Source organism: Schistocerca cancellata, chromosome 11, assembly GCF_023864275.1.
Source record: "Schistocerca cancellata isolate TAMUIC-IGC-003103 chromosome 11, iqSchCanc2.1, whole genome shotgun sequence".
NCBI classification, from domain to species: Eukaryota; Metazoa; Arthropoda; class Insecta; order Orthoptera; family Acrididae; genus Schistocerca; species Schistocerca cancellata.
Genome location: NC_064636.1, coordinates 93,606,201 through 93,633,294, shown reverse-complemented (window position 1 = coordinate 93,633,294; position 27,094 = coordinate 93,606,201). Strand labels below are relative to the sequence as shown.

General features: G+C 42.6%; 1 protein-coding gene across 1 annotated transcript in view; it reads left to right on the top strand.

Moving 5' to 3' along the window:
* Positions 1-11,497: 11,497 nt before the first annotated feature.
* The window catches only part of LOC126108653 (ankyrin-3-like), a 112,743-nt gene continuing 97,146 nt past the window's right edge, over positions 11,498-27,094 (top strand). Inside the window, exon 1 of the mRNA XM_049913966.1 lies at positions 11,498-11,554. The gene's annotated coding sequence lies outside the window, so the exon portion shown is untranslated. The remainder of the gene's footprint in view (positions 11,555-27,094) is intronic.

Here is a 27,094-nt window from a genome sequence, read left to right as displayed (position 1 = left end):
GCACACCACACCTCTCAACCTCTCGCATCAGACCTGCTACCAACTCGCTTCACATCTCACTTACTACTGACTTCCTACGTAGGCTAAAGTGCGGTCTCTCCCTCCAACAATGCTTTCTGGTGCAGACAATCCCTGCTACCATTGCAAAAGGTATCAATGCGCGGTCTTTCCTGCTCTTTTCTTAAAATGTATCCATACGCGGTTTCTCCCTCCCTTTTTAAAATTATATCAATAATACTTTGGTGCAGATATTCCCTGCTACCACAATTATTTCCAACATGAAAAATATTAATTATTCCTACTTAATCCAATTAATAAAATATAAACATCTTTCATAAATTGTGATTTGACAATAGACAATAGAGATATACACGTCTTACAATGTTTCAAAAATCGATTTTTTATTTTTTTATTTTTAGCGTCCTATCGCAAACAGACGATGGGTTGGGGGGAGGATAGATGCCACTATCAAGTTTTTGCCCCAGTTGGGAAATATCGCCGACCTGGGGCTGGCAAACAAAAAGAAGAAACGAGTACAGTACACGACGAATGAGCCGCTACGTTCCTGCCGCGCTCGACACGTTGTGCCTCTGCGAACTGAAACAGCCTCTGCGGTCACGCCTTATCGGTGTGACGTAGGAAGCCGTCGATTTAAGGAAGGCGAGGCGCCCCATATCTCTAGCGAACCACTGCCCCAGACCGCTAACAGTCGCTATCAACGTTTATTTATTTATTTATTTTTTCGTAAGAAGCAATTACCCACCAGTGCAGTTGAGCAACAGACAAACAGCGTAACTGTGGCCCAATGATTTGTTGACTGTTCTTCCGAGAACGGGTCTGCGGAGGAGGAAAAAGGATGTACAGAGGACTTCTGTTTGCATAATTTATGAAATGTTCAATGCACAGGTTCACGTAAAATTATTTCACCGTTTTACTTATACATGCTGTATCTGAAAGAATAATCCGATTTGGCAAGTCTACATTTTTGAATACTGACCCTATGACTTACCTTAGAAGGTAGGTCAAGGACAGATAAATCTACGTTTCTAGCATTTGTAGACTTAGAGAAACCTTTAGACAGTGTTGCTGGAATTCTCTCCTTCAAATTTTGAAGGTGGCAGAGGCCAAATACAGGGAGCGAAAGGCTATTTTCAATTTTTACAGAAAGCAGATGGCAGTTATAAGAGTTAAGGGGCATAAAAGGAAAGCAATAGTTTGGGAAGGGAGTGAGACAGGGTTGTAGCCTGTCCCTGATATTATTCAATCTGTATAATGAGCAAGTAGTAAAGGAGGGAAAATAAAAATTTGGAGTTGGAATTAAAATTCATAGAGCAGAGATAAAAACTTTGCGGTTTGCCAATGACATTGCAATCCTGTCAGAGACAGTAAAGGACATGGAAGAGTAGTTTAACGGAATGGACAGTGTCTTGAAAGGAGGAAAAGCAAAACGAGGATAATTGAATGTTGTCGAATTGAATCAGATGATGTTGAGGGAATTAGATTAGGAATGAGATACAAAGTACTAGATGTGTATTGCTATTTGGGAAGTAAAATAACTCATGATGGTAGAAGTCGAGAGTATGTAAAATGTAGACTGCCTGTGGCAAGGAAAGCGTTTCTGAAGAAGAGAAATTTGTTAACATCGAGTATAGATTTGAGCGTCAGGAAGTCTTTTATGAAAGTGTTTATGTGGAGTGTAGCCATGTATGGTAGTGAAACATGGGTGATAATTAGTTTAGAGAAGGAGAGAATAGAAGCTTTGGAAATGTGGTGCTACAGAAGAATGCTGAAGATTAGATGGGTAGATCAATTAAACTAATGAGGAGGTACTGACGACAATTGGGAATTTGTGGCACAACTTGACTAGAAGAAGAGATCGGTCGGTAGGACGTGTTCTGAGGCATCAAGGGATCACCAGTTTAGTGTTGGAGGGCAGCGTGGAGGGCAAAAACCATAGAGGATAACCAAGACATGAATACACTAAACAGATTCATAAGGATGTATTTTGCAGTTGTTACTTGAAGAAGCTTGTGCAGTATAGAGCAGAATGGAGGGCTGCATCCAACCAGTCTCTGAAGACCACAACAAGAAAAACATATTTGAAACTAATATACATATACGAGGGTCGCTCAATAAGTAATGCCCCACGTTATTTGTCTCAGAACATATTTATTGTTTAGAGTCAGAGTTTGGTAACAATATACATCAACATGTCTTGTTCATGTCCTATGTTTCTACATAGACTCCATCACGACCAATGGCCATGCGCCAATGTTGTGGAAGAGCATTTATTCCCTGTAGGCGTAGCCATGTTTTCACTGCACCATTGACACTCTCGTCATCTTCAAAGTGTGTTCCCCATAGAGAATCTTCAAGTGGCCCAAAGAGATGGAAAGCCGAGGGTACCACGCCTAGAGTGTAGTATGGATGATGCAATGGTGTCCCACCTAAGTTGCCCATATGTTCACGTGTTCTCTGATTTTTGTGCGGGTGTGCATTATTGTGTTGGAGCAATATTTCTGCCGGATTCTTGTCTGATCGAACACGTCGGAAACGGATCTTGAGTTTGTTCAGAGTCTTTACGTATGCCTCTGAATTAATGGTTGACCGTCTAAGCATCACATCCATGAGAATGACGTCATTACAATCCCAGAAGACTGTAACCATGACTATTCTGGCAGAGGGCATTGTCCTGAATTTCTTCTTTTGTGGTGAACGAGGATGATGCCACTCCATGGACTGCCTTTTTGTTTGCGGCGCAAAGTGGCGGACCCAGCCTTCGTCCGCAGTAACGATCCGTGACAGAAAGGCCTCTCCGTCGGTCTCAAAACGCTCCAACAATTCAGATGAACTGGCCTTTCTTTGAATCTTGTGGTCCGCTGTGAGCACTCGTGGAACCCATCGTGAGCGCCTCTTTCAATATCCCAGAGTCTCGATCACTGCAGACGCACTTCCATTGCTGACCGACAACTGTAGAGCCAATTGTCGAGTTGTGATGCGCCGGTCGGCACGAATAATAGCATCCTCACGATTCAGCTGTGGCAGGACGTCTCGAGCGTGGCTGACCATAGAGCTCTGTTTCTGCTTTTCCTGGGGCTGTAACTTTATTTACCTATTGCCCATCAACTGCAGCATCGCCATACACTGCACACAAGCGTTTATGGATGTTCACAACGGTTTCTTTTTCTGCACACAATAATTCAATAAAAGCATGCCACTTGTAACGTGAATCGTATGTAGACGCCATTTAGACGCTGTACTAAGGCTGTGATATCTTCTCAACTTCATCGGCACACAGAACAAAAATAAAATGTGGTGCAGCAACAAGGACGTTTGTTTATGTACATGAATGGCTTTTTAAAAAAATTTGGGGCATCACTTACTGAACAACACTGTTACAATGAATATTCTTTTTTAATTAACGGGAAACTCAGAAAGTCTTTTTTTCATACCTTTTCATAGGTGTTCATTTTACACCCTTTAGGTGAATGGCATATGTCAACCTGGTATTCAAATTGTTCCACACTACAGCGAGCAAGTCATGAGTTTCAGCTTCCACAGCTGCTGTTATGCGATGTCTCAGCTCATTCATTGATGTTGATAACCGAGGCACATAGAGTCTTCTATAAACCCCCACAAGAAATATGACATACAATCAAGTTCGGTGACCATGTAGGGCCGTAATGTAGGGCTGAATCATACGGTCCATCGCGACCAATCCATCGTTCGGTGATTCTTTGATTTAAAAATCCCCACACTTCAAGACGCCAGCGTGGCAGTGCCCCATCCTGTTGGTAAATGAAGTCGTCTGAATGTGGGGCACGGAACAAACACATGAAGTTGTACAACATGACAGGAATTCTCCAAAATTTGAGGTGTTTTGTGTTGTTTCACAGGAGAAGGTGTACAGTCCATTTTTCTTCGCCGAGAACACTGTTCACTCAAGCACATATCTCGATATGACTCAGAACTTCCTTTTCCCAGAGTTTGAGACTATTGAGGATGAAGGGGAGGGATGTTAGAAGTCACTGTGGGAGTTTTTATTATTTCTTTTCATTGGTGGAAACCGGAGAGCCTATCAGAAGTAGATAACAGCCATGTCTGCAGGTATATAAGAAACAATGTTTTCTGATTCAGCAGTAACCAAAAATATCCTGAAGAAGGTGTGGCTTACAACAGGAAAGGAACCGTCGGTAGTTTTATATATATTGACAATACGGTCGCAAACCCACAAAAATGTTGTTGAATGTGACCATGGCCGCGAAAACCTAAGTTTATAAATGTACCTGAGTACAGGCGTACGTGAAAGGTGGAATTACGACTGCATTGAGTTTGTAATGGAGGTGGATTGAACACGTAGCTTGGTAAACAGATGGCGGATAAGCAAATGAATATAACGGGAAAAAAATCTTGAGGACACCATTACAGAAAGACTAGGAGAAGTAGGAGGAGGTGTGATAAGAGATACTATACTGGGATAACAATTTCACAGATCTGTGGAAGTCCTAAACTCGAAACAATGATCCTAGCGTAGACCTACATTACTTCTGAATTATTGAGGCGCGTGGGACAGCCAGATATGACCAAATTATTCCATGTGGTGAGCAGGACAAATGAGACAGACAAAATATCCTCAGACATCGTAAATAATGCAATAAATGCAATACTTAAGAAAGTAGGTGATGGTGTGAATACTATTGAACCATCAGCATGGCTGCAAGATATGACATGAATTATCTTCTGAAGAGAAGGCCACCTCGGGAAATATCAGTCTGGAGTCCTGAGAAATGCTGGAAAACGTAACTTCAGTAGAGGCAGCGAATCGATTTGAAAGTGCCGGCCGTTTTGTATTCAATGAGCACAAGACGGTTGGTCGATGTCGGGACGTGATAAATTGGCAAAAAGATCCTATCGTTTTTGTAATTGCCTCTGTCCGTACGTTGTCTGAATCTGGTTCATTTGTACATAGGTATCAAAGAGGAATGGTACGTTACACGCAGCCACGCATTGCGGTGAAAGGACAGTGATCGTAACAAGATCCTAACTGACAGGGACCCAATAAGAGGGCCACACGTTGTCAATGGCAGTCGGTTTCAAAGCCGACAGGGGTTGCTATTGTCAGTTAAGACTTACGGCATAATAAGTCAGCCTCATTCTGCCAACGGCCTTGTCAAAGAGGGCGGAGGAGCGGATAGAGGTTCAGGGCACTCTCTTGTCCTAGGGGTGGGAAATTGTCCCTAAAGGCGGAAGAATCAGCAATGATCAACGACATGAGGATGCAGAAGGCAATGGAAACCACTGCTTTAAAGACACGTAACGTGTATCCACAGGACATGTGGCCTGTAATTGAAGAAGTGTCATGATGATCTCTCCATTCGCAAAAGATTCCGGAATAGTCCCTCATTCGGATCTCCGGGAGGGGACTGCCAAGGGGGAGGTTACCATGAGAAAAAGATTGAATAATCAACGAAAGGATAACGTTCTAAGAGACGGGGCGTGGAATGTCAGAAGCTTGAACTTGGTAGGGAAACTAGAAAATCTGAAAAGGGAAATGCAAAGGCTCAATCTAGATATAGTAGGGGTCAGTGAAGTGAAGTGGAAGGAAGACAAGGATTTCTGGTCAGATGAGTATCGGGTAATATCAACAGCAGCAGAAAATGGTATAACAGGTGTAGGATTCGTTATGAATAGGAAGGTAGGGCAGAGGGTGTGTTACTGTGAACAGTTCAGTGACCGGGTTGTTCTAATCAGAATCGACAGCAGACCAACACCGACAACGATAGTTCAGGTATACACGCCGACGTCGCAAGCTGAAGATGAACAGATAGAGAAAGTGTATGAGGATATTGAAAGGGTAATGCAGTATGTAAAGGGGGACGAAAATCTAATAGTCGTGGGCGACTGGAATGCAGTTGTAGGGCAAGGAGTAGAAGAAAAGGTTACAGGAGAATATGGGCTTGGGACAAGGAATGAAAGAGGAGAAAGACTAATTGAGTTCTGTAACAAGTTTCAGCTAGTAATAGCGAATACCCTGTTCAAGAATCACAAGAGGAGGAGGTATACTTGGAAAAGGCCGGGAGATACAGAAATATTTCAATTCGATTACATCATGGTCAGACAGAGATTCCTAAATCAGATACTGGATTGTAAGGCGTACCCAGGAGCAGATGTAGACTCAGATCACAATATCGTAGTGATGAAGAGTAGGCTGAAGTTGAAGACATTAGTCCGGAAGAATCTCGTGCGGTAGCGTTCTCGCTTCCCACGCCCGGGTTCCCGGGTTCGATTCCCGGCAGGGTCAGGGATTTTCTCTGCCTCGTTATGGCTGGGTGTTGTGTGCTGTCCTTAGGTTAGTTAGGTTTAAGTAGTTCTAAGTTCTAGGGGACTGATGACCATAGATGTTAAGTCCCATAGTGCTCAGAGCCATTTGAACCATTTTCCGGAAGAATTAATACGCAAAGAAGTGGGATACGGAAGTACTAAGGAATGACGAGATACGTTTGAAGTTCTCTAACGCTATAGATACAGCAATAAGGAATAGCGCAGTAGGCAGTACAGTTGAAGAGGAATGGACATCTCTAAAAAGGGCCATCACAGAAGTGGGGAAGGAAAGCATAGGTACAAAGAAGGTAGCTGCGAAGAAACCATAGGTAACAGAAGAAATACTTCAGTTGATTGATGAAAGGAGGAAGTACAAAAATGTTCCGGGAAAATAAGGAATACAGAAATACAAGTCGCTGAGGAATGAAATAAATAGGAAGTGCAGGGAAGCTAAGACGAAATGGCTGCAGGAAAAATGTGAAGACATCGAAAACGATATGATTGTCGGAAGGACAGACTCAGCATACAGGAAAGTCAAAACAACCTTTGGTGACATTAAAAGCAACGGTGGTAACATTAAGAGTGCAACGGGAATTCCACTGTTAAATGCAAAGGAGAGAGCACATAGGTGGAAAGAATACATTGAAAGCCTCTATAAGGGTGAAGATTTGTCTGATGTGATAGAAGAAGAAACAGGAGTCGATTTAGAAGAGATAGGGGATCCAGTATTAGAATCGGAATTTAAAAGAGCTTTGGAGGACTTACGGTCAAATAAGGCAGTAGGGATAGATAACATTCCATCAGAATTTCTAAAATCATTGGGGGAAGTGGCAACAAAAAGACTATTCACGTTGGTGTGTAGAATATATGAGTCTGGCGATATACCATCTGACTTTCGGAAAAGCATCATCCACACAATTCCGAAGACGGCAAGAGCTGACAAGTGCGAGAATTATCGCACAATCAGCTTAACACCTCATGCATCGAAGCTGCTTACAAGAATAATATACAGAAGAATGGAAAAGAAAATTGAGAACGCGCTAGGTGACGATCAGTTTGGCTTTAGGGAAAGTAAAGGGACGAGAGAGGCAATTCTGACGTTACGGCTAATAATGGAAGCAAGGCTAAAGAAAAATAAAGACACTTTCATAGGATTTTGCGACGTGGAAAAAGCGTTCGACAATCTAAAATGGTGCAAGCTGTTCGAGATACTGAAAAAAGTAGGGGTAACCTATAGGGAGAGACGGGTCATATACAATATGTACAACAACCAAGAGGGAATAATAAGAGTGGACGATCAAGAACGAAGTGCTCGTATTAAGAAGGGTGTAAGACAAGATTGTAGCCTTTCGCCCCTACTCTTCAATCTGTACATCGAGGAAACAATGACGAAAATAAAAGAAAGGTTCAGGAGTGGAATTAAAATACAAGGTGAAAGGATATCAATGATACGATTCGCTGATGACATTGCTATCCTGAGTGAAAGTGAAGAAGAACTAAATCATCTGCTGAACGGAATGAACAGTCTAATGAGTACACAGTATGGTTTGAGAGTATATCGGAGAAAGACGAAGGTAATGAGAGTAGTAGAAATGAAAACAGCGAGAATCTTAACATCAGGATTGATGGTCACGAAGTCAATGAAGTTAAGGAATTCTGCTACCTAGGCAGTAAAATAACCAATGACGGACGGAGCAAGGAGGACATCAAAAGCAGACTCGCTATGGCAAAAAAGGCATTTCTGGCCAAGAGAAGTCTACTAATATCAAATACCGGCCTTAATTTGAGGAAGAAATTTCTGAGGATGTACGTCTGGAGTACAGCATTGTATGGTAGTGAAACATGGACTGTGGGAAAACCGGAACAGAAGAGAGTCGAAGCATTTGAGATGTGGTGCTATAGATGAATGTTGAAAATTAGGTGGACTGATAAGGTAAGGTATGAGGAGGTCCTACGCAGAATCGGAGAGGAAAGGAATATGTGGAAAACACTGATAAGGAGAAGGGACAGGATGATAGGACATCTGCTAAGACATGAGGGAATGACTTCTATGGTATTAGAGGGAGCTGTAGAGGGCAAAAAATGTAGAGGAAGACAGAGATTGGAATACGTCAAGCAAATAATTGAGGACGTAGGTTGCAAGTGCTACTCTGAGATGAAGAGGTTAGGAAAGGAATTCGTGGCGGGCTGCATCAAACCAGTCAGTAGACTGATGACCAAAAAAAAAAGTACCATTATCAAAAAGTTTACCAGAGAACGTAGAGAAGGGGACTGCACAGAGAGCACACTTGGAATCTGACCCTTCGCAGTGAAGACGTTTCCCACAGCCGCACTCACGACTGGACACCACCTGTTGGCCGGCGACCACAGTGAATGGGCAGCAGCTGCCTGGGGCCGTGCAGTGTGCTCAGGTGTCTCGCCGTTTGGCCTCTTGTCAAACGATGATAATGTCCATCCAGTCAACCGATGGCGCAACGTTTGGAGGATGCAGAAGAGAGGGCAACACTGCGTTGGAATAAACACCGTGGGTTTTGTTCACATTAAAAAGCATTACTGGGCCCACGATATACACACATAAAAAAAAAAATTGTGTCACCTCAGTTCCGAGAGTTCCGCAACGTGTACCGAAAGTTGGAATATAGATCCACATACACTTCATTTCTGCCCTTTTTATTGCATGTTAAAACCACATATTGCATGAGACCTTCAGAAGGTGGTGGTCAAGATTGCTGCACACACCAGTACTGCTAATACCCAGTAGCACGTCCTCTAGCGTTGATGCATGCCTGTATTCGTCTTGGCATACTATCCACAAGATCAAGGCACTGTTGGTCCAGATTGCTTCACTCCTCAACAGAGATTCGGCGTAGATCCCTCAGAGTAGTTAGTAGGTCATGTCGTCTATAAACAGCCCTTTTCAATCCATCCCAGGCATGTTCGATAGGGTTCAGGTCTGGAGAACATGCTGACCACTCCAATCGAGAGAAGTCGTTATCCTGAAGGAAGTCATTCAGAAGATGTGCAGGATGGGTGCGCGAATTATCATCCATGAAGACGAATGCCTCGCCCGTATGTAGCCGATATGGTTGTGCTATCGGTCGGAGGATGGCATTCACGTATTGTACAGCCATTACGGCTCCTTCCATGACCACCAGCGGCGTACGTCAGCTCCACATAATGTCACCCCAAAGCAGTAGTGACCCTCCACCTTGCTGCACTCACTGGACAGTGTATGTATCGCGTTCATTCTGACGGGGTTGCCTCCAAACACGTCTCTTACAGTTGTCTGGTTAATGGCATATACGACACTCATCGGGAAAGAGAACGTGGTGCCAGTCCCGAGCGGTCCATTCAGCTAGTTGTTGGGCCCATCTGAAACGCGCTGCATGGCGTCGTGGTTACAAAGATGGACCTCGCCATCAGGAGTCAAGTTGCCCATCATGCAGCCTAACGCGACGTCCTGTGGCTGCACGAAAAGCATATTCAAGATGGTGGCGCTACTGTCAGGGTACCTCCGAGCCAAATTCCGAAATTAGCGGTAATCCACTGCAGTAGCAGGCCTTCGGCGGCCTGAGTGAGGCATGTCATCGACAGTTCCTATCTCTCTCTGTATCTCCTCCCTGTCCGAACAACATCGCTTTGGTTCACTCCAAGACGTCTGGACATTTCTCTTGTTGAGAGCCCTTGCTGGTACAAAGTAACAATGCACACGTGATCGAACCCTGTATTGACCGTCTAGGCATGGTTTAACTACAGACAAAACTAGCTGTATACCTCCTTCCTGGAGGAATGACTGGAACTGATCGGCTGTCGGACGCCTCCACCTATTAGGCGCTGGTCATTCATGGTTGCTTACATCTTTGTGTGGGTTTAGTGACAGCTCTGACCAGTCAAAGGGACTGTGTCTGTGATACACTACCCACAGTCAACGTCTGTTTTCAGGAGTTCTGGGAACCGGGCTGATGCAAAATTGTTTTTGATGTGTGGAGTAGGATGTAGAATCCCAAAGCACCACACAACAATCTCTAGCGTGAAATGCATCCTCCACAGATAGCAGACAGAACGCCCGCCTAATTGCGCCGTTAGAGCATTCAACACTAATGGCTGTAATGTTTTGAGTTTATATTTCATACCATTCCTTGATACCTTTTCTTCGGGTTATTGGGGGAAACCACATTAAGATGTTGTTTGACAGAGTTTTTGGGATTTTGTTTTGGGTGCAAGGAATTAATTACAATTTAATCAAATTTTGACAATTTTCATTCATGTTTCGAATAGTTTCTGTGAATTTTTTGAATGATTTCAGCCAAAAATAACAGAGTTATGCTGTGATGTCCGCTGAAGGTTGTGAGTAGTGAATTGTGTGTAGCATAGCCATTCCAATTTTCATATGAAATCAAAAAGGTTTTGATTTTACTTTAATAACTTATTTTCTAAGAATATGAACCTCAACGCAAGTGAAAATAATGAAAATTAAAATGTCTGCAGGCGTTGGAACAATTTACTTCGATTTTCACTATTTTTTCTCTAATTATGCAAAGAAAAATACCCTTAAAATATGATATCATCTCACGAATTGTTTCATATAATTTATGGTCGTAGTGTTGACGGCAAGTGCGACGCGCCTCCTGAGAGGGAACAGTTTTCTGTCCGGCTTGCGTATCCCGGAGAAGGAGAGAGAAAGGCAAGGGAAATGAACACCTCTTGCTGGCAAAGTACGTCGCAGTGAGAATGGAGCGGACTGAGCCTGGGAATGAGCAGCATCTGATGTGGCGCACAGGGCTTTTACTAGTAAGCGATTCCAGGTTCCCTGTTCCGCGATCGCTTATCTCAGTCTCTGCAATTTCAGTGTTCATGCAGTGATTGGAAGGAGCGACCGTATTTCCGGTGAAACATTTTAGAGAGACAGAGTGCATCATCTTCCATTACGGTGCCAGTGTGGCCACTGGGTGACACGATATGTGACTTGAATTCACCCACTGGGTTTGCGTAAGAGCAAGATTTCTTAGTGCTTCGGCTAAGATCAGATGGCAGAAATACTTCGAACGTCAGACCTATGCAAGAGTTATCGTTGTCGGTACGGAGGGGGGAGGGGGAAGGAGTGGAGGAGGGAGGGGGTGTCGAGGAAAACTGCGGACAGAGTGGGTGGGGAGCGGCAGGCCAGTCCAGCACAGGAGGCGAGTCTCGCTGCCGACCACCACTGCACTGGCTGCCGCGGCGCCCGACCTGTCTGGTGAGTCTCCACGTACTCCTGCCATCAACGTACGGTATATATATATACTGTGCGTGTAACTTCCCTCTATTGGACATTCTTGTGTTCTCAGTGTTATCCACACTTAAAAGCGGCGGCTATGAAAGCGGGGGAAAACTAAAGGGAGACCGAGATGTTTCTCTCTTTTCTAAATTACTTTCCGCGACCTGTAACGCGACAGTTCTTATTAAGAACTCCCGTATAGGCTAACGTTAGCTTTGAAAGTTACTTATTATTGCTTCTTACAGCACAATTTATGTATTGGTGCTACTAGCAGTGGTTCTTGAACGAAAGTTGCTTTTTTGTAAACTTGTCGGATCCAAATGACAACTGAAGCAGGCGAGAGTTCCAGAATGAAACTCTCACCCTACAGCGGAGTGTGCGCTGATATGTAACTTCCTGGGAGATTAAAACTGTCTGCTTAACCGAGACTCGAACTCGGTACCTTTGCCTTACGCGGGCAAGTAGGAAGGTAGGAGACGAGGTACTAACGGAAGTGAAGCTGTAAGGAGGGGTCGTGAGTCGTGTTTAGGTAGCTCAGTCGGTAGAGCACTTGAAAGTCAAAGGTCCGAGTTCGAGTCTCGGTCCAGCACACAGTTTTAATCTGCAAGTTCGTTCCAGAAATAAACCTATTGCTGCTTTCTTGGGTTTGTTACCACTTTGCGTAAGTAACCAGCCTTGCTATGGCAGAGCTTGACATGATAGTACGTCGATCACACGTGTTAACCAGGTTTTTGTTTTCTCCACACATTCCCCATCCACAAAATTAGTAGAAATTGGCCCTTAGCTCAGGTACCGGGTACGATCTTGGTAACAGCAGTTATAGCTGCATTGCATGCTACTTAGCGACTACGATAGATCGACCATTGTCGGTAGAAGGCAAGGAAGAACTGAAAACTGTACCTCTGAATGTTGATAAACTGAGGAACGACTGCGGTAATATGCCCACATGAGTGTGTTGCACTATGTCCAGAACATTCGTGATCACCATGCCATGCATGTGTTGAACAGGTATGTAAGAATACTTAGCACTTGTGTGTTGTTGTTGTAGTAATGACGTTAGTAGTAGTAGTAGTAGTAGTAGTAGTATTAGTCTTTAATTAGTATATCACTTTTTACAGGCATACTGGACACGTCTTGATATTACAATTTAGGAACGATAAATTACTGTAAGTCACATAAAGAGACATTTGCAGGCTTATAGGTCTAGAATGGCCAGAGTGCGACAAATAGTTACCTGTGACCTTATAGTAGGAATAAACCTAGCATTTACCGGGTATGATTTACGGATGCCACGAAAATCTAAATTAGATGAGTAGATGAAGAGTAGAGCATCCACCCTCCCGAATACAAGGCCAGTCTGTTTATGACAGTGCTACCTCATTCGGTTTATCTCTTGCGTACAATACTTCAAGTGGCAGGGAGCTAGGTTGGAGGGGTTAGGTGCTGGTGCCCAAATGAAACAGTCTATTACACAATACGAATTCATCAAACAAACTCGATAACTTGAAAAATTACAGAGGTCCGTGATTAATGAATTTTGCATGTTACATGAGCCACAGCCTATGAAACGTTAACAAAATTTAACTGTATTTTTACTCTAAGGCCGTCTAGCAACACTACTCACACTTCACAGATCAACAACAGCGGTTGCTTCGAACTTAACACCGAGTGACTCATTCAGTTAAATTCAAACAGAATGAAATAATAGGTCAAAAACTGAAAGAATCAGTATGTGAAATTCAATGTATATCAGGCTTGTAGTCATATAAATTCTTAGTACACTAACCAATGGAAAAAGGTTTACTAGTTACATAGACAACAAAACCAAAATATCTTCATGAACAATATGGAGATGCTCTGTACAAGCAAAATCTGAAATAAGAGCTGCTTATACTCATTAGGTTTTCCAACACAATTGTTAAAGGAATCTGACATGATTTAAAATTTACAGTCCTCGCTCCGAGAGACAGTCTGAAGTTACAAATCAGTACCGAAAATCATGATAAGCCACTCAGTTCAAACCGGCGACCTATTGGCTCAATCTATTATTGAACACATCAAACGGGCACGCTAAAAGGCGCCTAGTCTCTACAGTAATTAATCTTGCACCCAGAACACAAGGAAACAGTGTGCTAATGTAGAGATTAAGATAGTGGACCAATAATTATACCTGTTGTCACACGCGCCAGCACTGTGTGGATCAAATTTTTACGCTCTCTCGGATTCAGGAACTTAGGTGGCCAAACATCCGCCCCAAGGTAATGGTCTACCTTGGTCCTTTTAAAACAACTTCGTCGTAACTGAAACGTGTTGTTGTTGTGGTCATCAGTACAAAGATTAGTCTGTTGCAGCTCTCCACGCTACTCTATCCCGTGCAAGGTTCTTCATCTCCAAGTATCTACTGCATCTAACATCCTCCGAATCTGCTTAGTATATTCATCTCTTCGCCTCCCTCTAAGATTTCTACCCTCCACGCTGCCCTCCAATACTAAATTCATGATCCCTTGATGCCGCTGAAGATGTCCTACCATCGATCCCTTCTGCTAGTCTAGTTATGCCACAAATTCCTCTTCTCCCCGATTGTATTCAGTACTTCCTCATTAGTTACATGATGTACCCATCTAATCTTCAGCATTCTTCTGTAGGACCGCATTTCGAAAGCTTCTATTCTCTGTTTGTGTAGACTATTTATCGTCCATGTTTCGCTTTCTTACATGGCTACACTTCATACAAGTACTTTCAGAAAACTCTTCCTGGCACTTAAATTTATACTTGATGTTAACAGATTTCTCTTATTCACAAAGGCTTTCCTTGACATTGCCAGTCTACATTTAATATCTTCTCTACTTCGACCATCATCAGTAATTTTGCTCCTCAAATAGCAAAACTGATTTACTACTTTAAGTGTCTCATTTCCTACTATAATTTCCTCAGCATCACGTCATTTAATTCAACTACATTCCATTATCCTCGTTTTGCTTTTCTTGATGTTCATCCTATATCATCCTTGGAGGACACTGTCCATTCAGTACAACTGCTCATGCAGGTCCTCTGCTGACTCAGAAAGAATTACAATGTTATCAGCAAACGTCAAAGTTTTTATTTCTTCTCCATGGTTTATAATTCCTACTCCAAATCTATCTTTTGTTTTCTTTACTGCTTGCTCAATGGAACATTGAGGATAGGATACAAGCCTGTCTCACTTCTTTCCCAACCACTCCTTGCCTTTAATGCCCCTCAACTCTTATAACTGCATACTGGTTTCTGCAAAAATTGTAAATAGCCTTTCGCTCCCAGTATTTGAGAACTGCCACCATCAGAATTTGAAAGAGACTTCCAGTCAACATTATCAAAAGCTTTCTCTAAGTCTACAAATGCTAGGAACGTAGGTTTGCCTTTCCTTAGTGTAAGATAAATCGTTGGGTCAGAATTGCCTCACGTGTTCCAACATTTCTACGGAATCATAACTGATTTTCCCCGAGGTCGGCTTAACCAGTTTTTCCATTCGTCTGTAAAGAGTTCGTGTCAGTATTTTGCAGCCGTGAAATATTGAACTGATAGTTCCGTTATTTTTACACGTGTCAACACCTGCTTTCTTTGGGATTGGAATGGATTTATTACATTCCTTTTGAAGTCTGAGGGTTCTTCACGTGTCTCATACATCTTGCTCACCTGATGGTAGAGTCTTGTCAGGGCTGGCTCAGCCAAGGCTGTCAGTAGTTCTAATGGCATGTTGTCTACTCCAGGGGCCTTGATTCAACGTAGATTTTTCAGTGCTCTGTCAAGTTCTTCATGCAGTATCATATCTCCCATTTCATATTCATTTACGTCCTCTTCCATATCCGTAATAATGCCCTCAAGTACATGGCCCTTGTGTAGACCCTCTACATAGTCTCGCCACCTCTCGACCTTGCCGTCTTTGCTTAGAATTGATTTCGATTTGAGCTCCTGATATTCATTCAGATTCACCTTTTCTCCAAAGGTCTCTTTAATTTTCCTGTAGGCGGTATCTATCTTACCCCTAGTAATGTATACCTCTAAATCCTCGCATTTTTCCTGTAGCCATCACTGATTAGCCATTTTTTACTTCCTGTTCTGGCGTTAGTAACTTGCTTATTCTGTATAAGAAATAGTAGTAAATAATAATAGTGATGCTGTCACTGTTAATTGGTAATATTTACTGGTAAAATAAAACCTAACACTAAAGTGTGTACTTACAGCTATCCTGTGTGGCCGGTTTTCAGTACGACTTAATAAGAGAGAGGGATTATTAATTGATCACCGATGCGTCGGTTCTCGATTGTGTTCAGGAGACGTACTGATTGATTACGCCAAGGGGTTTTCTTAATTGACCTTTTCACCTGGATTGCCTTCACGCTTTTAGAATCTTCGATGAAAATACCTAAGGAACCTATGTGAATATAAAAATAGAAATGAAAGCAAATTAGTCGAATTTCGTAAGAGAAAGATTAACAGATCGGAAGTTTAACACATTACTGGTCTCCCAAATACAATCGAGACACTGCGATAAAGAGCGAACCTGTACAAAGCAAATATACAATTTGAACATCATTTTTGGTTAGTGAAAGAAAAAAATAAGAAGAAAATTACTCCATCGTAAAATATTAATATGTCTTGAACAAATTGGCTTTAAACTTCTAGACACTGACAAGTACAGAAGAAGTACATGGGTTACAGCTGATATTTATTTTGTACATGGCGCAGTCGAATAATTGCTACTTTATCAGTCCGTTCCTTCTTCACCCGAGTTACCGAGACGTTTCTTCGTTGTTTCACATAATTTTTACATCAGATAAAAATACAACTGGTGGCAATGCTATGTAGTACGTCTTAACATGTCAGCGACCAAAAGTACCAGAGTAATGAAGTCTCTAGAATATTTCTTAACAAAAGATAGATTGTTCTTTCTTCTGTTTCGCTGCTTCTTGTATCAAGCGCTGCGGCAGTAATTTTAAATATCTGCGCCCAGCGGGTCATAGTGTTTATTTAGAGTATTTAAACGCTGGACGCGCGTCTTGGTATAGGTGCACGTTACAAAAATATTTCGTCTCTTTACTCTCGCGCTGTGATGCTCAGCATATTTATGACAAATACATCATTTGCAAAGTATCTGAAATCCATTAATATTACATTGCTTTCCGAGTGAGGAGCGATGACTCCAAAAAAAAATAAAAAAAAAATAAAAAAAAAATAAAAAAAGTGGCTCAAATGCCTCTGAGCACTATGGAACTTAACTTCTGAGGTCACCAGTCCCCTAGAACTTAGAACAACTTAAACCTAACTAACCTAACGACATCACACACATCCATGCCCGAGGCAGGATTCGAACCTGCAACCGTAGTGGTCGCGCGGTTCCACACTGTAGCGCCTAGAACCGCTCGGCCACCCCGGGGCGGCGCGATGACTCCGTCAGGATCATCGCGACTCACGCATAGTTGTAATATTATTGCTTTCATCAATCAATTTAGTATTACTTGCTAGAATTCTTTAGAATAGATTTCATATATGACATTAGGCAGAGTGGTTGACATAAAGAATAACAGGTAAATATATTCGTACGACTGAAATTGATGGTAAATTGTTCATGGAGTAATTACATGACTGCTGAGCCGGACTCGTTCTAATGTATTATACAAGGATAACAGGTGTTCATTTCTCGGTAAGAGACAATGAAATTAGGCTAAAGATACACATACATAGATACATTATACATGGCATAATAAATATTAAAAAATTACAAAGAAATAAATAATTTGACTTCGCAGGAAGTCTGGGAGCAGTGTGCACTCTTGGAAAAATATATTACAAAGAACTGACATTCTTGTTATACAGTGACATTTACAGGGCCAGCCGGGATGGCGGAGCGGTTCTAGGCGCAACAGTCTGGAACCGCGCGACCGCTACAGTGGCAGGTTCGAATCCTGCCTCGGGCATGGATGTGTGTGATAGGTTAGTTAGGTTTAAGTAGTTCTCAGTTCTAGGAGACTGATGACCTCAGAAGTTAAGTCCCATAGTGCTCAGAGCCATTTGAACCATTTATAGGAATATTTTTGTCGTGGTCTGGACGTAAATTTCTAGCGCTAAGCTCTTAGCGCTTTACTGATTTATGGCTTTCATGACATGCAAAAAAAAAAAAAAAGTTTCACTGCGCTTTGGGTAAGTATGACTTGCACTGGGAGTGGTAAAACTTCAGGTATAAATGGCAGCACTACACTTGAGTGAGGGAAATTGATTGCACTTTCATAGTGGAGGAAACGTAGGGCATCAGTTTCACTGTGGAGGTTCAAGTGTTTGTCTGGATATGATGGTGCGTTGGAAATTTATCGTGGATCAGGAACTGGAAGACTGGTTCTGCAACGTGTTGAGCCGTTTGGTGGCGGTCTCTATTTCACTTGATGCATGTTCGAGCTTCCAGTCATATTCTCGTACATGAAAAATACAGAGAAAATCTGTATTTGAATGTCCTTATTTACTAATAACTTAGTCTAAAAGAAAAGTGGATTAGGTAAGGATAACAATAATGTTTGTGTACATAAGGTCTCATTCTCTTAGGAGGGCTTAGTTATCGTATTTATTTATTTTTCTGGTTTTATTTGGGTCGACAAGTTTTCGTCATTACTTGGCCTGGCCTATAAGTCCGGTAGCAATTGTCAAAGTCGAGTTTGAGACGTTTCAGATTAGTGTCTTGGTGATTTTATAAGGTATATAAGTGCTTAACTCATGGTTTCATCAGATTTTATATTGTAAGTATTTCAAACACATTTGGAGTCCGCGATCGTTGTGCAAAGGAAACTGGATTGTTGAGCGCAGCGTGCTCTGTGTCACGTCCGTTTGTCATAGTCACGTGATAGTAACTTGAAGGCTTCACAACGCTAGCAGCAGTGTTCCGAGAGGGGCAGAACGTTTGGTGCCTACTAGCCGTGTCGTGAGTTTTTACAGTTTTTCATCGACTCGGAATTACGGAAGCAGTCAGATGCGGCAACTCCCGTAGCTGTGTCGAAGAATGTGTCTGTGGAAAGGCGTACAATACCGGTTGCGATAAGTACAACACTTGTTCACTTGCACAGTTCGGTTTTCTACATAATGGTTTCGTGGTGCAAGTACTTATAACATTACTTCACACATGGAATTCTACACGTGTCCGTGGAGTTATCACCTTTTCAGTTCAGACGTTATTATTATTCCGTGTGCACATGTATTTGGTCGTCATGTGAAAGTCCACACGCATAAGTTTTATATGTGTCCGTTTATTGCTTGTCTATAGTCGCTTCACACGCAGCAGCATATACGTGTCCATTAATTGATGACTGCATTATTACTACAAAGTGGAGTTGTAGTGGTTGTTGTTGTGGTCTTCAGTCCTGAGGCTGGTTTGATGCAGTTCTCCATTCTACTCTGTCCTGTGCAAGTTTCTTCATCTCCCAGTACCTACTGCAACCTACATCCTTCTCAATCTGCTTGGTGTATTCATCTCTTGGTCTCCCTCTACGATTTTTACCCTCCACGCTGCCCTCCAATACTAAATTGGTGATCCCTTGATGCCTCAGAACATGTCCTACCAACCGATCCCTTCTTCTAGTCAAGTTGTGCCACAAATTTCTCTTCTCCCCAATCCTATTCAGTACCTCCTCATTAGTTATGTGATCTACCTATCTAATCTTCAGCATTCTTCTGCAGCACCATGTTTCAAAAGCTTCTATTCTCTCCCTGTCCAAAATATTTATCGTCCATGTTTCACTTCCATACATGGCTACACTCCATACAAATACTTTCAGGAACGACTTCCTGACACTTAAATCTATACTCGGTGTTAACAAATTTCTCTTCTTCAGAAAGGCTTTCCTTGCCATTGCCAGTCTACATTTTATATCCTCTCTACTTCGGCCATCATCAGGTATTTTGCTCCCGAAATAGCAAAACTTCTTTACTACTTTAAGTGTCTCATTTCCTACTATAATTCCCTCAGCATCCCCCGACTTAATATGACCACATTCCATTATCCTCGTTTTGCTTTTGTTGATGTTCATCTTATATCCTCCGTTCAAGACACTATCCATTCCGTTCAACTGCTCTTCCAAGTCCTTTGCTGTCTCTGACAGAATTACAATGTCATCGGCGAACCTCAAAGTTTTTATTTCTTCTCCATGGATTTTAATTCCTACTCCGAATTTTTCTTTTGTTTCCTTTACTGCTTGCTCAATATACAGATTGAATAACATCGAGGAGATGCTACAAACCTTTCTCACTTCCTTCCCAACCACTGCCTCCCTTTCATGTCCCGCGACTCTTATAACTGCCTTTTGGTTTCTGTACAAATTGTAAATAACCTTTCGCTCCCTGTATTTTACCCCTGCCACCTTCAGAATTTGAAAGAGAGTATTCCAGTCAACATTGTCAAAAGCTTTCTCTAAGTCTACAAATCCTAGAAACGTAGGTTTGCCTTTCCTTAATCTAGCTTATAAGTCGTAGGGTCAGTATTGCCTCACGTGTTCCAGTGTTTTTACGGATCTTCCCCGAGGTCGGCTTCTACTAGTTTTTCTATTCGTCTGTAAAGAACTCGCGTTAGTATTTTGCAGCAGTGACTTATTAATCTGATAGTTCGGTAATTTTCACATCTGTCAACACCTGCTTTCTCTGGGATTGGAATTATTACATTCTTCTTGAAGTCTGAGGGTATTTCATCATATATCTTGCACACCAGATGGTAGAGTTTTGTCAGGACTGGCTCTCCCAATGCTGTCAGTAGTTCTAAGGGAATGTTGTCTACTCCCGGGACTTGTTTCGACTCAGGTCTTTGGGTGCTCTGGCAAACTCTTCACGTAGAATCATATCTCCCATTGCATCTTCATCTACATCCTGTTCCATTTCCATAATATTGTCCTCAAGTACATTGCTCTTGTATAGACCGTCTATATACTCCTTCCACCTTCCTGCTTTCCCTTCTATCCTTAGAACTGGGTTTCCATCTGAGCTCTTGATATTCATACAAGTGGTTCTCTTTTCTCCAAAGGTCTCTTTACTTTTCCTGTAGGTAGTATCTATCTCCCCCCCCCCCCCCCGAGAGATCAGCTTCTACATCCTTACAGTTGTCCTCTAGCCATGTCTGCTTAGCCATTTTGCACTTCCTGTCAATCTCATATTTTAGACGTTTGTATTCCTTTTTGGCTGCTTCATTTATTGCATTTTTATATTTTCTTCTTTCATCAATTAAATTCAATATTTCTTCTGTTAGCCAAGGATTTTTTCTAGCCCTCGTCTTTTTACCTACTTGATCCTCTGCTACCTTCACTACTTCATCCCTCAAAGCTACCAATTCTTCTTCTGTTGTATTTCTTTCCCCCATTCCTGTCAATTGTTGCCTTATGCTCTCCCTGTAACTCTGTACAACCTCTGGTTCTTTCAGTTTATCCAGGTCCCATCTCCTTAAAGTTCCACCTTTTTGCAGTTTCCTCAGTTTTAATCTACAGTTCGTGGCTAATAGATTGTGGTCAGAGTCCACATCTGGCCCTGGAAATGTCTTACAATTTGAAACCTGGTTCCTAAATCTCTGTCTTACCATTATATAATCTATCTGAAACCGATCAGTATCTCCAGGCTTCTTCCATGTATACAACCTTCTTTTATGATTCTTGAACCAAGTGTTAGCTATGATTAAGTTGTGCTCTGTGCAAAATTCTACCAGGCGGCTTCCTCTTTCATTTCTTACCCCCAATCCATAGTCACCTACTACCGAATTAACATTCGGTATACATATTATGTCTAAATATTATTTACAAAGGAAAAATAATCTCTATGACTATAAGGCCTGACGAAAAACAGTGTCTCTTATTCATAGTTTGTGCTTGCAAAGTACTTTAGGTTTAGGGCATACACCTTGTTCGAAAACTTTTACTCTTCTCTTTTTACAATAATTACTCTTTTCTCAAGTTCAGCTCTTATTTTTTCTCTGTTAATTACGTCGTTTGTTTGAAGACATAGTCATTATGGCTTCGATTATGGGATGAACAGCTCATGTTCAAGTTTCCACTAGGGAAATTGGGAAGCTTCGTGTTCTCTGTCGTGCTGTTGCACATAACAAACTTCAATTGAATTCGCGGTTCGCGGAGAATATGCATATTCTGTCAACAACTAAAGTGTCACGACCATCCATATGTACAGTCTGTACGTATCAAGCTTGCTGTCAGTCCGTAAAATTCACTTATCTACTAGATAAGGTAGGAAGATAAGGATACTGATTAGAGGAAAACACAATAGACTTTTATGGGGTGAAGAGATCTTAAGACAAACTTTTAATGATGTGTGAAATGATGAGCGTCACATAAATTGTGCCTCATCACGCTAGTTTTCCATGATAAGTAGTTAGCGTAATTAAATCGATACAGTAGTCTCAGTATCGTCCGATCCAGCTCTCCAAGCATTTCTCTATACATATCTACAATTACTTAGACCATGCATTAGCAGTGAACAGTGTCTGTTAGCTGTCTTCTGTTCTGGGTATCGTAAAATTGTGTTCCCAAAAATAATCTTTTTTAAAATATAAAAAAATACTTCTGGTACTAAATTATTTTACTTATAATTGATCTTTGCAAGTATTTCAGCTGCCCTCTGCCGTAAAATTCCTATGAGCGCATACGGTTTTCTCGGTACTGTAATAAGAGTAATTGAGTTGCACACTTCTTTCCTGCTACCTGGATAGTTATTGATTTATTTGACACATATATGCTAAGCTGCGGTCTGTATCAACTGCTTTTCACAGGTGGTCTCATAAAAATTGCTATCAAACACCCCTTATACATAACAAAACATTTCCCTCATAAGAGTAAGCGACCTTAATCAAATTTTATTTACGAGATATCATTCTGGTCCGAATGATCATTTTAATTTATTTCACTCAAGAGGAGAGAGCTTTGTTATACTTAAAACTAGTGGTATCAGGTGGCACTTAGCACGTCCCTCCTATATTATTTGTTTTTCAGCTCTTTGGCTGTGGTTGCTCATGGCTCAATTAACTTAACACTTACATCTAAGGCAAATCTTTCTCTCCTACAATAAATCTATTTTATTTCAGGGACACACATAAATAACTTCTCTTGTGGAGGCAGGTGGACAGGGTGTTAGTCCTGTGCAATATTCTTATGTACACTTTTTTATATATATATATATATATATATATATATATATATATATATATATATATATATATATATATAAGTCTGCGTAATGAAACAATCCTTTTATTCATCCAGACACAGGGTCAGCTAACAGATAGAAACCAATGTGCGGCTTTCTTAGTATAATAAATGGTCCTTCATACAAGTACTGCCACTTGCAATTCTTATGATAAGTCAAAAATGGTTTGAAGTCGATCTTTAAAAGCACTCGTTCATTTACATGATACGATAAGACTTTCGTAATGTGTTTGTCATGCGCCCTTTTTCTTAGGTTGGTATGAGTGATTAAAGATATGAGAGCTTGTCTTAACTTGTCGTCTAATGTTACTTCAGGGTGTTGTAATTTTGTTCCGCAGCTTCCCTGTGAAGGCATAAAGAAGCTGCTACTACTTTTCCGACTTAGGTGGAGTTGAAATGTCAGTTAATTTTACTTGAGTAGTAGGCTGAAAACTTGCGTTCGTATACCATACGAAATGTGCATCACTTAATTGCGTGTCATTTGACATTGCGTTTGATGCTTGGTTCGCCTGCATGTAAAAAATTGTCAGGTTTCCTCGGCTATTGTGACTGGCGGTGTTAAGAAAAGCATGCGACGGATTGTCCTGATTATTGCTCCTGAACTGTTGGTTGAGTTGGTGAGAAAGTGTCGCATTTTGAGGCTGCAAGGATTCTTTTGATGTGAGAGAGTGAAGTGACTTGGCTGACAATACTGTTGTGGTCCGATATTATTGTTCCATTTCTTTCCCTTGTGACGCTTTCCATTACATTTCCAGTAGTTCGGATGCTTGTAATTACAGTTGTGATTTATTTGTGAGTTACCGTATTGTCGCTGTGTGTTTTCATAAATCAGGTTGTATCTATTCTGATGTGGAAATTTGCTATATAGTTTTCCATTGCGACGGTTGAAATTATTACGACTGCTGTAACCCTGAGCGTTTGCTTGTCCCCTGTTATGCTGGTACGACATTCCGTTGACACAGTTTGCTATGTGCTGTTGCGAAGCGTGTGGTCCATTATTGTAATTATTCCGCGCAGTCGCACGCACGTCCTCATAGATCATATCCAAATTGTCAATTTAAATGGAATTTTGCCTCGTCACTAAGCTCTAAGTGTGGAAGAGAACTGTCATCCTCCATCTTTCCAGGAACGAAATTACAGAACTCCACACGTTGTCGTTTGTTACCTTCACGAAAAGCTTGCCGTAGCAGAATTTTGTACGGTTTCGTGTGTAAACGTCTACGCAACAAACGCCAGGGCGGACATCGGGGACACGTTGAGCTGTCGTGCTGTGCGGCCAACGGATCGCTGCGGACTCCTTGTGAAACTGTGGCGGGTGCGCTCGACGTCTTCGTCAGACACTCGGGGACGGCCCTGCGATTTGCCTTTACACACACAACCTGTTTCTTGGAATTGTTCATCCCATTGTCTAACGATCTGTGCTATAGGATGTTCCACACGAAAATCGCGCTGAACGGTTATTACTGACTCGCAGTGCGCAAAACTTTGAACACAAAGCGCTTTCTGTTGTCCTGACACCATTTTTACTGGAACTGAAATGGGCGCACACTGCTGCTGACTGGCTGAAATGGTGTAAAACTCGGGACTGCTCTTTCCACTAGAGATGGGAGATGCGCTCTTGAACTAATTCATAGAGTTGAATCTTTCAAAGGAGTGAACAATCAGTGATTCAGAAAAAAAGAATGGTAGCTCCAAACGTTTCCCACGGCAGAGAGAGAGAGAGAGAGAGAGAGAGAGAGAGACGGAGCATATCAGCAGCGCCTCCGCTGGTCACAGCACAGTGCACGCCACACAACACAGCCAGCGCCGGCCTTTGCCCTGCTTCTACCTTGGCTGCCTGCATTGTGCAGTGCCCCATTGGATTTTGTGTTTCACATATGCCGTGCCATCTCTGTGCGTCGTCTGCCGCGTGCAGTGTCTGGCGCAGCTTAACTTCGCATCGCACTCTGTCGGCGATCGTTTCAGTCGCACGTCCTGCCCTCTGGGCAGTTGATGCGAGCAACAGGACAGAGAGCCACCTAGCGGATAACATAGGAACTACTTGCAACAACCTGCTCGCAAGGGAATGGACGATTTGTCTCGGAGCGGGTGAGTTCACCACTCCCCCCACCCTCGGAACTCGCCCGCTCAACGCTTACCCCACCGTTCTCGACTCTAGCCAGAGCGTTGAGCAAAGCAACTCAGGTGTCACTCTGGTCTCTGCGGTCTTAGCTCACGCAGTAATACAGCTCGCGGCTCGACCTGCTCGACTCAGTGCTTCTGCATCGGAGTTCGTCTCTACTGGATATTGTTCTTCGTAGTAATACCGCTATGTATATTACATTATTATGTTATGTATACATCATTTGTTTTTATTTTATTTTTATTTGTTTAAACTGATCAGATTAGGTTCCTGACGACTCCTTTTACTATAGGATTTTTATTATGGACAATCGAATTTACGCTTTAATTACGAGCGAACCGATAAACGTATCGCAAAATGTGATACACCAATATTTTCCTTGTTTTATTCAGCGTAAGGCTATATGCAGCACTTTCGTTTTACAGTCAAATTTATATTTTTTTTTCTTATTCTGGTACGGATTTTGCGATTTTACGCGTCTTCGGAAGGAAACGTTCACTTTAAAAATATATGGCTTGCGATGTATTTGTGTGAGGTTAATGAAATTTTAATATATTATAGCCAAATACACTCCTGGAAATTGAAATAAGAACACCGTGAATTCATTGTTCCAGGAAGGGGAAACTTTATTGACACATTCCTGGGGTCAGATACATCACATGATCACACTGACAGAGCCACAGACACATAGACACAGGCAACAGAGCATGCACAATGTCGGCACTAGTACAGTTTATATCCACCTTTCGCAGCAATGCAGGCTGCTATTCTCCCATGGAGACGATCGTAGAGATGCTGGATGTAGTCCTGTGGAACGGCTTGCCATGCCATTTCCACCTGGTGCCTCAGTTGGACCAGCGTTCATGCTGGAGGTGCAGACCGCGTGAGACGACGCTTCATCCAGTCCCAAACATGCTCAATGGGGGACAGATCCGGAGATCTTGCTGGCCAGGGTAGTTGACTTACACCTTCTAGAGCACGTTGGGTGGCACGGGATACATGCGGACGTGCATTGTCCTGTTGGAAAAGCAAGTTCCCTTGCCGGTCTAGGAATGGTAGAACGATGGGTTCGATGACGGTTTGGATGAACCGTGCACTATTCAGTGTCCCCTCGACGATCACCAATGGTATATGGCCAGTGTAAGAGATCGCTCCCCACACCATGATGCCGGGTGTTGGCCCTGTGTGCCTCGGTCATATGCAGTCCTGATTGTGGCGCTCACCTGCACGGCGCCAAACACGCATACGACCATCATTGGCACCAAGGCAGAAGCGACTCTCATCGCTGAAGACAACACGTCTCCATTAGTCCCTCCATTCACGCCTGTCGCGACACCACTGGAGGCGGGCTGCACGATGTTGGGGCGTGAGCGGAAGACGGCCTAACGGTGTGCGGGACCATAGCCCAGCTTCATGGAGACGGTTGCGAATGGTCCTCGCCGATACCCCAGGAGCAACAGTGTCCCTAATTTGCTGGGAAGTGGCGGTGCGGTCCCCTATGGCAGTGCGTAGGATCCTACAGTCTTGGCGTGCATCCGTGCGTCGCTGCGGTCCGGTCCCAGGTCGACGGGCACGTGCACCTTCCGCCGACCACTGGCGACAACATCGATGTACTGTGGAGACCTCACGCCCCACGTGTTGAGCAATTCGGCGGTATGTCCACCCGGCCTCCCGCATGCCCACTATACGCCCTCACTCAAAGTCCGTCAACTGCACATACGGTTCACGTCCACGCTGTCGCGGCATGCTACCAGTGTTAAAGACTGCGATGGAGCTCCGTACGCCACGGCAAACTGGCTGACACTGACGGCGGCGGTGCACAAATGCTGCGCAGCTAGCGCCATTCGACGGCCAACACCGCGGTTCCTGGTGTGTCCGCTGTGCCGTGCGTGTGATCATTGCTTGTACAGCCCTCTCGCAGTGTCCGGAGCAAGTGTGGTGGGTCTGACACATCGGTGTCAATGTGCTCTTTTTTCCATTTCCAGGAGTGTATATTGTTAATGTAAATCTCAAGTTGCAACATTTTCCGATCACTCAAAAAACCACGATAGTGCAAAATAAATCAATAATCAAAAACTTTGTCATATCGTGGAAATTTCAATAAACAATACAAAATTCTTACTCATTACCTGTGTTACTTCAAAATAGGATCAAATAAGATCAAAATACAGGTATAGTACTGGAATA